The following is a 13,248-nucleotide window of genomic DNA, read 5'->3' as shown; positions in this document are numbered from 1 at the left end:
TAATGTAAATGTACATTTTTTTACCAATTATAAAATAAAAAACCTGCCACCCCCTCAGTAGTGCCAACCAGGGCATTCCGCACCTCCACCCCTCCTCTCGCTACGCTACTGAGTGTTTGATAGCTTTTGACAGAGTCAAAGAGATTCTCGATTTTGAAACAAAGAAGTTTTATTGATTGTCAACAATAAAAAAATGGTGAATATTATAAACAAATTAATATTGGTAATAAAAACAAATTGTCACAAAACCGGCATATCAAGAACACGTACCTTTTAGATAGACCCTAAAAATATTTTCAGTAATAAAAAATACACTTCGTGACATCTTACAATATATGAAGAAGTGGAACTCAGACAAAATCGTAATTTCTAATATTACTTACACAAAACAATGGTCTGAAATCTGTTCTAAAAATAATGATAGTATTGTTCCACCTCTAATTTTTTTTTTATGATATTAAAACTCACAATGCATTAGGGAGCCATGCAGGTAATAATAAGTTCGGTACTATCTATGCTACAATAAAATGTCTTTCTGTACATATAGAATCACAATTCAGCAGCATACTTTTTGCTGGTCTTGTACACTCAACGAATATTGAAAAATTTGGCAACGATCGTATTTTTTCAGCTATGATAATTAAAATTAATTTTTTTCAATCAGGGAGAGTTACAGTTTCTCTTGGGGATAAATTTGTCACTGTCAAATTTCGATTACTTTCAGTTCTCGGTAATAACTTAATATGAAACTTTATTTTTAGCTTCATAGAGTATTTTAAAGTGACGTATTTTTGTAGATTTTGTAAACTGAATTGTAAAGAAACTGAAACAAGCACCATTACAAATCCAGAGAAACAAATAACAAAAGAAAATCATAAACAAGACTTAGAAAACTTAAATTTGTCTTTAACTGGAATTACAGAACCTTTCACTTTCCATAAAATTAAAGATTTTCATGTAACGTGTATAATGTTAGCGTTGACCTTATGAACGATATGCTGGAAGGTGTTTGCGTATATTTGATGTCTGCTATTCTCAATCATTTTGTACTTGTAAAACGTTACTGTACATTACAGGCTTTGAAGAATTTGATCCTCAATTTCGATAACGATAAAGCAACAAATAAACAAACGAGAAAAAGATTTAATAAATTGACTGATAAACTTGAATCTAAAACGAATGCTTCAGAAACTTTAACGTTAGTACGATATTTTGGCTTGATAGTGGGTCATTTAATTTCTAGAAATGATAAACATTGGAAACTATTCAAATACATACGTCAAATCTTAGATATTCTTGTTTCACCAAGATTAATTTTATGTTACTTACAAATATTTAAGGGCTTAATTAAAGATCATAATGCATTGTATATAAGACTATTCCATGTGTTAAGGCTCAACTTTTGTTTTTTGCCCTATTACCCCGTGATACTGTTATTAAATGGGCAAAGTATTAATATTTGGTGTATGCACTTTAAGTCCCGACATAAGGAAATTAAATCTACTGTAAACTCAACTGCTCTCTCAAAAAACTTATAAATAATGATTACAATTACAAATTTGTTCAGGATGTGTAATATAATGCACAAAGCTTAAGATTACGATAAAGATGTTGTGCAAAATATAAATAAAAATAAAAAGTTGTACATGTAAATTAAATTACTATTTGTAATATGACATATAAAGTAGGAATAGGCGTGGTTGTTTAACTAAATAACACAAAAAAAGAATTCAGTGAGATTCTTGAAATAAAAGTAAAAAACAAAAAAGTTTCGTTTTATCTACATGGTTATACTGAGATAACATTTGGAAAGTATTTTCATGCTTGTTTGGGTAGTTATACTTATTAAGAAAAAAGGCTCACACACAACGATTAGTTTACAAACAAACCTTATCTATTGTTTAAAAAAGATTGAAAACATTATGATTGTACCGATTATATTTAGTAAGTATTATAATTATTGTAGTTAACACTCAAATAAAAAAGCTAAAAACTAGAGAATTATTTACCGTTCACTGTATTTCAGAATATTAAGTCAGTTTTAAACATAAGTGTACGGATTTTCATCTATTGCATGTTAAACAGTATTTTCGCAAAAATTATAACAACGCTGGCCATGACTCGGGGCAAGTTGTGCGCTCCGAAGAGGAAAACGGTCATATGGACCAGGAGGGGGTGCACCCTACGTTCCCACAGTAATTCATCCTGTCCTAAATTTTTTCAGTGAAGAAGTGTTAATCCTTACAAGTCCTAAAAAGAAATTAGTATTTCCAAGAATTCTCACTTATGTTTAGCTCTTCTACGTAGGCTGCATTTTTTGCCAGCTCTACTACATGATTTGCCATTAGTTCGAAGAAGCATTGTACTCAACTAAAACGTTTATTTTCTGGCCTTTTTTTTACAGTCAACAGAGCCATGTCCATATCCCAGATGACTATATTAGCTTTCCACTGTTTTTTTCTGGATTCAGGAATATACAAGGCTAATTTTCAATCTTTCTATATGTACTTTATTTTCCTGCAGTAGATCCATCGACCGTCATTAGTATAATTTTCTGTCATCTAAGGTTAAGTTTTAACAACGATATTTTGGGCTCATGGTATTTTTGTCTAAAAGCTCATACCATTGCCTCTTTGCCCTCTCCTTCTTTGGCTAAGGCATGTAGGTGTCAAGCCTCTAGAGTCATTATCTCTTGCCAGTTACTACCACTTTTAGTTTAGACTTTTCTGTTGTCTGTAAGAGCACAACCATATCTCTTACTTCTTTAGCTTTAATAAGTGTGTCTTTTTTTTGTAGCAACAATACCTTAGACATGATTTCTTGAGGTTTTGTGCATAAGCACACGATCAGTAAGAGCTAATTTAGGAAAGAGAATAAAAACTCCAAAGTCAGGTGTTAGTTTGAGCAACGTTTCGTTGGTCTTAACGCCAACCTCATCAGGCTCAGTCTATATCGTTAAGACGGTCGTTACAGACTCTGTAATGACCGTCTTAACGATATAGACTGAGCCTGATGAGGTTGGCGTTAAGACCAACGAAACGTTGCTCAAACTAACACCTGACTTTGGAGTTTTTATTCTCACTTCTAAATTAGCTCTTACTGATCGTGTGCTTATGCACAAAACCTCAAGAAATCATGGAAACAATTGGGAGCAGAACGGCACGTTCAACAAACACCGTAATAATACCTTAGACAGCTACATCAGCCTCGTTAGGATCCAAAATTTATCTTTATTAACTAGAAACATTGGCGAGGGCCTGCCTTTTGGCCACCTTCATGAATTGTTGTTTAGGAAAACTTCTTTTAGTCAACCTCCATCTGCTCACTTCATCTTGGGGAATGCAGGGTTTAGGATTTGTTCAGGACTGTTTATAAGAATTTTGATCCTCTTGACTTATTTTACTTTTGTAAAATCACAGTTTGGTGTTTTACTGTGGACTTTTAAATAAATGCATATTTTTTTCTGTATGTAATATAGTGATTTAAAAGTTCTCTATCAGTAACTAATTTGCCTATCTTAGTGTTGACGGACTTTTTTTTTTAGTATTCTGCTGCTATTAGTTAGTTACGGGCAGCTTTGAGTCAAATCCTAATAACTATGGCAATGTTACCCAATCATTGGTTAATGTCCTCAAGAATTTTTTCTTTCTTACTCTGAGCAAACTTAAATTGTTCTACTTTTGAAACCCTTCTCACTGTGAGCTCAACAACGCTTTGGATCATATAGTCAACTTTTTCTTGTTTTTAGTGGCTGAAGGTGATTACGATACAATCTTTGCTTGCGTTGTTGCCAAATCTTGTATTGCTCAATCACCATCATTCATCTATAAAGGGCCATGAAATATGTAAGGGTCCCTGCTGATTATTACCCACGTCTTTGCATGCACTTGCTTCAGAATCCGTAGGGTATGTGACAGTAACCTGGGCTTGCAGTAGATCAGAACTACTGTCAGAGTCCCTTAGAAAGGTGACTGTGATTCTACTTTTACAAAGACGTTCTTTATCTTGGTATCTTTTCATTGACGTATTGATTAAGAAACGTCCACACTATCCGTTTTCAAAAAATAAGGATCTGGAACGGGTGAAAACTAGTGGACAAGCCCTATTCACTACCAAAAAGGGTACTCTTAGCGTATGCTGGCAGTTAGTCACCATTGTTTCTTAATCTCACCAGTAGCAACTATCTTGGCATTATGTTACTAGTTCTGAGGTAGTGTTTGTGTGTAGTCAACATTTGTGTAAGAATATAAGAAGTGTCCCAAAGAGAGAAGCAACAAGCAGACCCACGCATAACTGGAGCAGAGGATCTGATATAATACACTGGCGTAAGTGATACACTGGAAAGTATGAATTTCGTTGCCCTATTAATAGTAGTAAGCCTAGATCAGCCAGTTCAGTGCGTCTTTTTTATTTGCAAGACGTACAGCTAAATTAGAAGTAGTGACTTGGCATTACACGGGCCTTATCGATTGTCTCAATTTGTTGCTAGTGCCCCCACGCCTACTTAAAAAAGTATGTACGTATGAATCACTCATTACAATTTTAGATTTTCTTTTCCTCTCCAAGCTTCTTGAACAGCTATAAACAGTTAACTGTCCGTTTGGCAGTTGCTGTTTTCTCTAGTGCACCTCATAGAACTTTTGTATGAGCTTGGTATGTAGATTCTTCTTTTTGATGTCTTCGATTCTGTGCATCCCTCACTATTTCCTTTATAAACTTATTATAAGGTGTCTCTATTTCTAGGATTAATGATCTTTGTGATCGTGTACAGTAAAGGTTTCAGTAGGCAGCTCTCTACGCTTGCCAAGAAAGAATTCCCACCACCCACAACCCAAAATAACTCAAGTGTTTGTTTCTGTAAGTGTAGTTAGAGTGTTATACCTGCGTTTAAAAAATATATAATAACCACCACTAACTTCTATACAAAATGAGGATAATGCATTATGAGTTTCAAGCCCCCTCATCTGACCTAAGCTGCAAGCATTACGAGCTTCGACAAGGTAAGGCATACCGTGGACAGGAAGTTGTAGAAGTAGTAGTAGTAGTAGTTGTAAAACTAGCAGAGTAGTAGTATTTTTTTTTTTTTTTTTTATTTTTTTTTTTTTTTCGTGGAGGGAGGGGAAATGCATTAAACCCCACCGCAAGCGTTAGTGTGAGACATGGTGGATTTTTTTTATTAGACCACCCATACCCACTAAAACCCCCCCCCCAATGCCGCGTGGCTTTTAATCCACCCCGTAACTGCGTTAGCATTACTTCAGGGTGAAGCCATCAGGAAGACCATCACGTCTCACAGCATTAACGAGCTAACTCGCCATCATTTGCTAGAGGTGCTGATGTTCTCGAGTCCTGCAAAGGACTTGGGGTCCCGGAGGACCAGCACCTTGTCTAGTGCTTCATAGTAGGCCACCTCCTTAGCCAGCACCACTATAAGCTTAATGCTTTCCCTTGCTGATAGGTAAAAAGTACCCAGCGCAGCGTGGGTCCACATTAGCCTGTCTTTCAACTCAAGGCCTTTTTTCCTCATTTTAATCCTGCTTAGGCCTTATCCCTGGCCTCTTTCAGAGCTCTTGTAAATAAAGGGCAGCTGCCGCTGCCTGCTTCGTGCTTGTTGTCTGTTGTTGGGCTAAGGAAGCACCGTGCTGGACCTGGACACTATTTTTTCTGGTGGTTTGAGCTTCCTCACTGGAAGCAAAGCTTCGATCTATTTTTGTCCTTATAGGTGCCTAAGACGTGCTAATATCCCAGGCATTTGTTAAATCTCTTTACTTCAATCCTTCTTCAAATTTGGCAGCTTACAAAGCCAACTCGTAACCTGCCTTCCTTTCCTACGTGTCTGGCAGATGTTTTTATCAACTTTATTAAAGCCAGCCTCTGTCCTCTGGCATTTGGCTTTCAAAGAGCTTCTTCTGGCTCCTGGCTCTAATGTCTAAAAAACCTAGCAAAAGCCTATTTAACCTCATCTTCCTCTACAATGGCATCTAGGTCTCCGACCTCTAATGTCACTTTTCTATTGCTCATTTGGACAGTACCCTGTCCAGCTACCGACTTCTCAATTTGCAGTGAGAATGCAGTAGCATTCTCTACACCTTTGGCCTTAATAAGTATGTCTCTTTTTTTTGTAGTGACTCTGAACTGCCACATTAGCCTTATCAGGGTCAAAGTTTACCTTCATCGTACTCAGCACCTTTGCAAAGGTCTGTCCTTCAGCCATCTTCACTACTCCTGTTGTTTCGGCATCCACTCTTTTCTATTGGCTTGTTTTGTTATTCAGAGAAATTTTTTCTTGTTTGCCACTACCTGTTTTCTTCTTCTTTGAAGACATAGTCTGCTGGCGTTTCTCAGGGCTGTCTGATGGGCTACTGTCTCTTTTACTTAGTTTTTTTTCTTTAGGGCAGTATTCAGGGTTTTTTTCTGTACATGCCGTCGAAAATTATCTCGCCTTTGTTCCCTGCACTGCAGGGATTCAAATGATGACTTTCAAGCGTTGGTACACACATCTTTTTCAGTAAGACATACTTTTCTCAGCACCTCTGCCTCTTGAAGATGCTTGAGCGCCGCTTTGAGCCCATTTTTTAACAGCGTTCACTGTGTTGCCGTACTAATCGTTAATTATTTGTAGCGTCTCTGTAATGGCTTTCGTTGCTGATTGGACTTTATCAGCAACTTGCTGTCACTTAACTGTAAGCATAGCGATACTTTCTTCTAAAGAGGCAAGCTCCTCCTGGGTCTGGTTGCTAAATACTGACACGTTGCTGTCCTTGGTGTCGTTAGTGCCTATACTCGACCTGCTTTCTCTTCGTCCTTTGTCCATAAAAAAAGGCCATGAAAAATTTAGCAGTCCCTGTTGGCCATGAGACACGTCTTTGTGGCCCCCCTCAGAATGTGTGGGGGTAGTAGTAGTAGAAGAAGTAATAGCAGTAGTAGTCGTAGTAGAAGCAACAGTTTAAGTAGTGGTAGTAATTTTTTATGTTAAGGAAGGGGAAATGCATCAGAAATACTGCAGAGATCGCAGAAGTGTAGGACTCAGTGTATTTTTTTATGAGACTACCCATACCCACTTAATTCCCCCCTCTCATGCTACGAGGCTTTAGTTCCACCCCGGAACCGTGGTAGCATTACTTTAGGATGAAGCCATCAGAGCATGAACAAGCAATTCTGCCTATAATTGCTACAGGTGCCAATCCTATCGAGTTCTGAAAGGAACTTGGGATCTCTGAGGACCAGCACCCATGTCAAGCACTTCACAGTAGGCTGCATTTTAAGATGCACCACAAAATGCTTGAAGCTTTCTTCGGCTCATAAGTAAGTTAACTTAGCGCAGCATGAGTCGACATTAGCTTACAATCGTTGAAAAATTGTAGCCACTTAACTTTTGCACTGATTGGGCTTTTGTTTTGCCTTCTTGTAGTGCTTGTTCGAAGACAAAGCAGCTTCTACTGTTGCCTTCGTGTTTCGTGTCCTCTGTCTTAAAAAAGGCAACACCTTGCAGTATAACAGCAGTCTTCTTTGCGATAGTTGCAGCTTCCAAATTAAAAGTACAGCTTCAACCGGTCTTTTTTTTTACAGTCATAGAATGTGTGACCATACTTCAGACCTTTGACACACCTTATCATAACTAGCCTTTTTAACACGACAAAGAACAAAGCTAATCTTTTCCCGTCCTGCGTGCTTGACTCCCGTGGCGACTGTTTTGTTAAAGGTCATGAGTGCTGTTCTTTAATTTCAAGCGTTTGGTTTGAGCAGCGAAACTTTTACGCCTTGGCTACATTTTCCAAACATCTTTTTAATAGATTCCATGATCTCTTTTTTTTCGATAACACTGTCCAAATGTTGGATCGTAAGTGTCATTTTTCGTGCAGTAGAGACAACTGATCCTTGACCTGCCACTGCGTTTTCTACATGTTAAGTGAATTTTCCTTCGTCTGCAACTCCTTTTGCTTTGAGAAGCAAGCTTCATTTTTTAGTGGCAACAACACTCTGGACCACGCTCTTGTCTTATTGGCCCACGCTCTTATTGACTTAAGAACACTAGCCAAGGTTTGTCCTTCTCTAGCTTTTACTAGGACTTTTGTTATCGTGTCATGTTTTTTTTTTCTTGGCAATTCTATGACTAAAGGAAGCCTCTTTTTTCTTGCCATCGTTTGTTTTCTTTTTTTTTGAGGTTACAGGTCTTTGCCATTCATTCAGGCTTTTTGAGGGACGCCTTTTTCGTTTTGTCTGTGTGATTCTTTTTAGGGCAATATTCAGATTTTTATTTTGCTCATGCTGACGAAAATCTTTTTTTCTCCTGTATTGAAAAGATTTTAAGGCATTTTTTTTCCTATTAAGCATAGATCTGTTTTTTGGAAAAACAACTTTTTTAGTCATCTCCGCTGCTTTCAGGTATTTAAGCGCAGCGTTAATGCCATTTTCGACGAGGTCAACAGTATTTCCATACTTCTTGGTCAGAGCTTCAATCGCTTTTCCAGACATACTTATTGCCAATTGAACTGATTCAACCTTTTTATTTTGCTTTGTTCTGAGCTCTCCAACTTTGTTTTCTATAGATTCAGCTCATCTTGCATCGTATTCCTGAAAATGGTAATGTTGCTCCTCCCACTTACGTTGCTGCCACTACTCAAGACATTTGTATTCAATGGCCATTTCTAGATATAAAACGACGAACAAGTCAGTCCCTGCTGGTCAGAAATAGTGTCTCTGTGACGACCTCTCTCCCTCTCCAGAATCCGTGAAGCCTACAGTAGCCACCCAGGCTCTTACCGAATCGGAACTGCCAGCGGATTTTGTCAAAAAGGTCATCCCCTGGGGTACAAGTTTGAATCGAGGTTAGTGACGTTCTGATAAGCAAGGGCTAGCACTACCCTTTTTCTTTAAAATAAAGATTTAGAAAAAGTTAAAACTAAGGCAACAGTCCTCTCTCCTTTTAAGGAAGAATGCTTCTCCTTCGTGCCAGCGGAAAGTCGCCACTCTCCCGCAGAGATACTATTTCTAACCAGCAGGGACTGTCCTACATTCGATGGCCATTTCTTGATATGAAACGACGAACAAGTGTCTTGAGTAGCAGTAGCAACGTCAGTGAGAGAAGCATTATCACCATCTTCAGAAATAAGACGCAAGATAAGCTTAAATCTATGGAAAGCAATAGTGGAGAGCTTAAAGCAAAGCAAAATGAAAAGGTTGAATAAGTTCAATTGGCAATGAGTAAGCCCAGAAAAGCGGTTGAAACTCTTACTAAGAAGTATAAAAATACTGCTAACCTCATTAAAAATGGCCTTTACACTGCGCTTAAATACCTGAAAGCAGCGGAGATGACTAAGAAATCTGTTCTTTCTAAAGAACAGAATCTATGCCTAATAGAAAAAAAAATGCCTTAAAATCTTTTTAATACAAGAGAAAAAAAGATTTTCGTCAGCATGAGCAAAATAAAAATCTGAATACTGCCCTCAAAAGAATCACACAGACGTAACAAAAAAAGCGTCCCTCAAAAAGCCCGAATAAATGGCATAGACCTGTAACCTCAAAAAAAAAAAAAAAAACGAATGATGGCAAGAAAGAAGAGGCTCCCCTTAGTCATAGAATTGCCAAGAAAAAAAAAACGTGACACGATAAAAAAAGTCCTAGTAAAAGCTAGAGAAGGACAAACCTTGGCTGGTGTACTTAAGTCAATAAGAGCGTGGGCCGATAGGACAAGAGCGCGGTCCAGAGTGTTGTTGCCACTAAAAAATGGAGCTTGCTTCTCAAAGAAAAAGGAGTTACAGACGTAGGAAAATTTACTCAACTTAGAGAAGAGGCAGTGGAAATTTTCCTCTAAGAAATTCACTTAAGACTCAACTACTACCAATAAATGCCAGACTACCTCTGTCTTTAGCACAGAAGCAATGTTTTCCATAAGTGTAGAGTCCGTTTATACTACAAGGCACAATGGCTACCAGTTATCACTTAGTACTAGTTATGTTTAAAGAGTTATCTGAATGCTGCCTTGTAATATAATTTTTGTTGCAATAATTTAAAGCATTTCATAACATTTTTTTTCACAAATTGTCACGAGTTAGAGCAGCTTTAGCATGAGAACTATCTGTTATAAGAAAAGGTAATACGCAAAGATTTGTGAACAAGTCAAGATAACAGTCTGAAGATTTGTGTATGAACATAAATAGTTTTGGACAGAAAACCTTGCATATTAGAGCTCATATATAAGAAATTTACTTCTTGATAAATAATTAGAGCAGTCTTTTCTCTTAACTTTGATCAGTCATACCTTGGTGTCTTTGACCCGGTAACAAGCTAACTTGCATTTCTAATTATTACTGCGAAAGATTTTTTTTTAGCTTAACTATTAAATGTACAATAAGTTCCCTCTTGTCCTACCGATAGAAAAGAAAAGGTTAATTTATGATATTTAGAGTCTTGGGACAGATCCGTAACGAGGAAAATAGTTTTTACCATAGATCTTGTTCGTATGTTGAGAATAGGAAAAAGTCTCCTTGGTAGCAACCAGATAACTTAGTGTAAAACGATCTGCAGCAAGTTTTTTAGTGTCTTCAAAGAATTTATCCTCTGTAGCTATGAAATATAAAATATAGCTCTCCTGCCTAATGACACAGCAGTAGTCTTCTGGTACTGCATTTCGTCATTGGCATATGAGATACTTAAGTCAATCAGAACAGCAAGCACATTTATGTCTCATTTTACTTCTCTTCTTGTATATTCAGTTAACGTTATATTTGTCAGAGTTATGGTCCAAGAGAAGCGAGTTCTTGGCGAGGCAATGTGAACTCAAATTGATCTTTATAGTTTGGGCTCCATATAGGATGCTTTGTTATTGTTCAAGATTATTCTACTTATCGCATAAACGTCAAGTCTAGAAGTGCTATATTTAGAACATTTATTACTTTAATTCAAAATCCCATATTGGCCTTCATTCGTTTCCAATAAATGCTTTTTGGTTTTATTGTGCGTCCTGTTTGTACTGCTATGCGCACAAGCGTTCTCGATTCCCAGGAGGTTGGACTCATTTTTGTTGATTTTCTGAGAGCTTATGCGATCTGATCGTTTTTTTGCAGCCAGCATATCTGCCTCTTTTCGTTTGCATAAATTTTTTGCAACTTGCGTTTCCCAGAATTCTAATATTCAGGGGCTTTCTCACTTTGACATATATTTTCCATAGTAGCATTAAAAGTTCCACTGTTTCTCTAGACAATTGAGCTAAGTAAAGTTTTAATGAATTCACTATACTTTTTTTCCTCATGAGCAAACTATCAACTAGAACGTGCTTCCTAATCTTTTAGGAGTGGAAACTTTGTCTTTTCGTAGATATCTATTTCCGCTGTATTTTTCTACATATAAAAGGTTCGTTAAGTGCCTGAGAATAGAAAAGCCAAACGCATCATGTATCAATAACTTCAAGATACAAGATACCCATGGATAAGACATTGGAGACACTGGCTTCATAATTATCTCACTTATCATATACTATATTTTTGCTCATCTCCCTCACAGTTTTGTACTACTTTTTCTATAGGGATGCAAAATTTAGTACATATCTCTTTTGGATATCTTGGCCTTTTAAACATTATGAGTGTTCGTGCAAATAAGTTGTGAGCTACGCATGTGCCACATCTATCAGCCCTCAAAATCAAAAAAGTTACAAGACATATACAACACAAAACAATAGAATCCTAACTTCTTAATTTAAGGCCATTAATAACGAATTTTTTTAATATTGTAAAAAAATTGACATAAACTATTTTATTTCTATATGTAAAAAAACACAAGACAAGGACAATCAAAAGTAATCTCAGTTTTTGTGATATGTCATTACAATGTAGATTTATCATTTTGACTTATTTTTGTTGTTGTAAGAACGCTTACGAGAAAGTTCAGTAAGGTATTCGTATAATTATAAATAGGACAAAAGCTGTAAATAAATTAACTCAGCGACTTGTCAAGTTTCTTGTCTTATGCGATACAAGATACTGAGAATAAATCGTAGATATAGAGTTTTTTTTTTGTCAGACAGCTCTCTAATTTTAAGAGGATCTTTAAGCTGGATATAAGTCAGTTAATAAAATGTATACGTAACAGAAAAAAACTCGAAAAGAAAGCGACAACTTACTATAAGGGCAATGGATTAAGTTAAATATTATTTGTATGACTCACTATACCTTAAATACGTTATTTTACTTAAGTTACTTATTTTATGTATTTTAACTTTATTTACACTATAATATACAAAATTTCTTACTATATATAATCTTGAAGTTGAATCAGCGTAACATGATGACTATCTGTTTTAGATTTCAAACGCTTTACCACTCCCATTTTTCGGTAAAGCGTAGGAATTCTAAAACAAATATCACATTAAATGTCCTTTCGATCTAATGTGTAGTAAAACTTTGTGTTGAATGATGCCGTTGACCAACGATGTTACGTAGAACAAAATTTGTATAAAAGAATTAATAAAGGCTTATTGTATTTTTAAAATTCTTGTCAATATATCTAAGGATGAGGTTATACGTCTTCGGTAGATAATGTATAAATGTAGATGTATCTGTTACTAAACGATGTAATGAAAAACATCCTTCAATGTATAAAGAATGATAAAATTACATTTAAAATTAGGATATGTGGTAATAAGGTCTGGCTTCAACAAACATTTTGATGCCTAATAAAAAAGAAACTATAAAGAATAATGTATTTCTAGCCACTTTTAAGGCTGACAAGATTTCTAACGTTACGCTTTAACGTGTCAAATTTACTTAAACATTTAGTTTTGTCACATATTGGACACTCACACCAAATATTTTACAGATTAGCTAGAATAAAACGTAAGACCATTTTCATTTATTAATGTTTGTTTAATCATAGTATATGCATTATTATTATATTGTCAGTAAAATATATTAGAAACAGAATAATGGTGAATGTTTAATAAATGATTGAAAATGAATACAACTATACCAGTTTCTAATGTGTTCAATTAAGAGGAATCTCAATAAAATATAGAATGTAATAAAAGAATGACATAACAATGCGCTTATAAGCAAATAATTCTTTAAAATCTTAAAATTTCTATTCGTATAGTAGAATAATAGGATAATCATGTAAAGTTTTTCAACCAATGAAGGCTTATCGAAATTTAAATTTTTTTCTTGTAGTGTAAGTATATCTACGTAAATATGTAGGTATATCCATATGACACAGATAATTGCTAGCATTTATAAACATTTTTTCTCCCCAAACCTC

This window comes from Copidosoma floridanum, unplaced genomic scaffold, assembly GCF_036245765.1.
Source record: "Copidosoma floridanum isolate Cflo_tuat_1 unplaced genomic scaffold, Cflo_Japanese_pri ptg000027l, whole genome shotgun sequence".
Classification (NCBI taxonomy): Eukaryota; Metazoa; Arthropoda; class Insecta; order Hymenoptera; family Encyrtidae; genus Copidosoma; species Copidosoma floridanum.
This window is presented reverse-complemented; position numbering follows the sequence as displayed.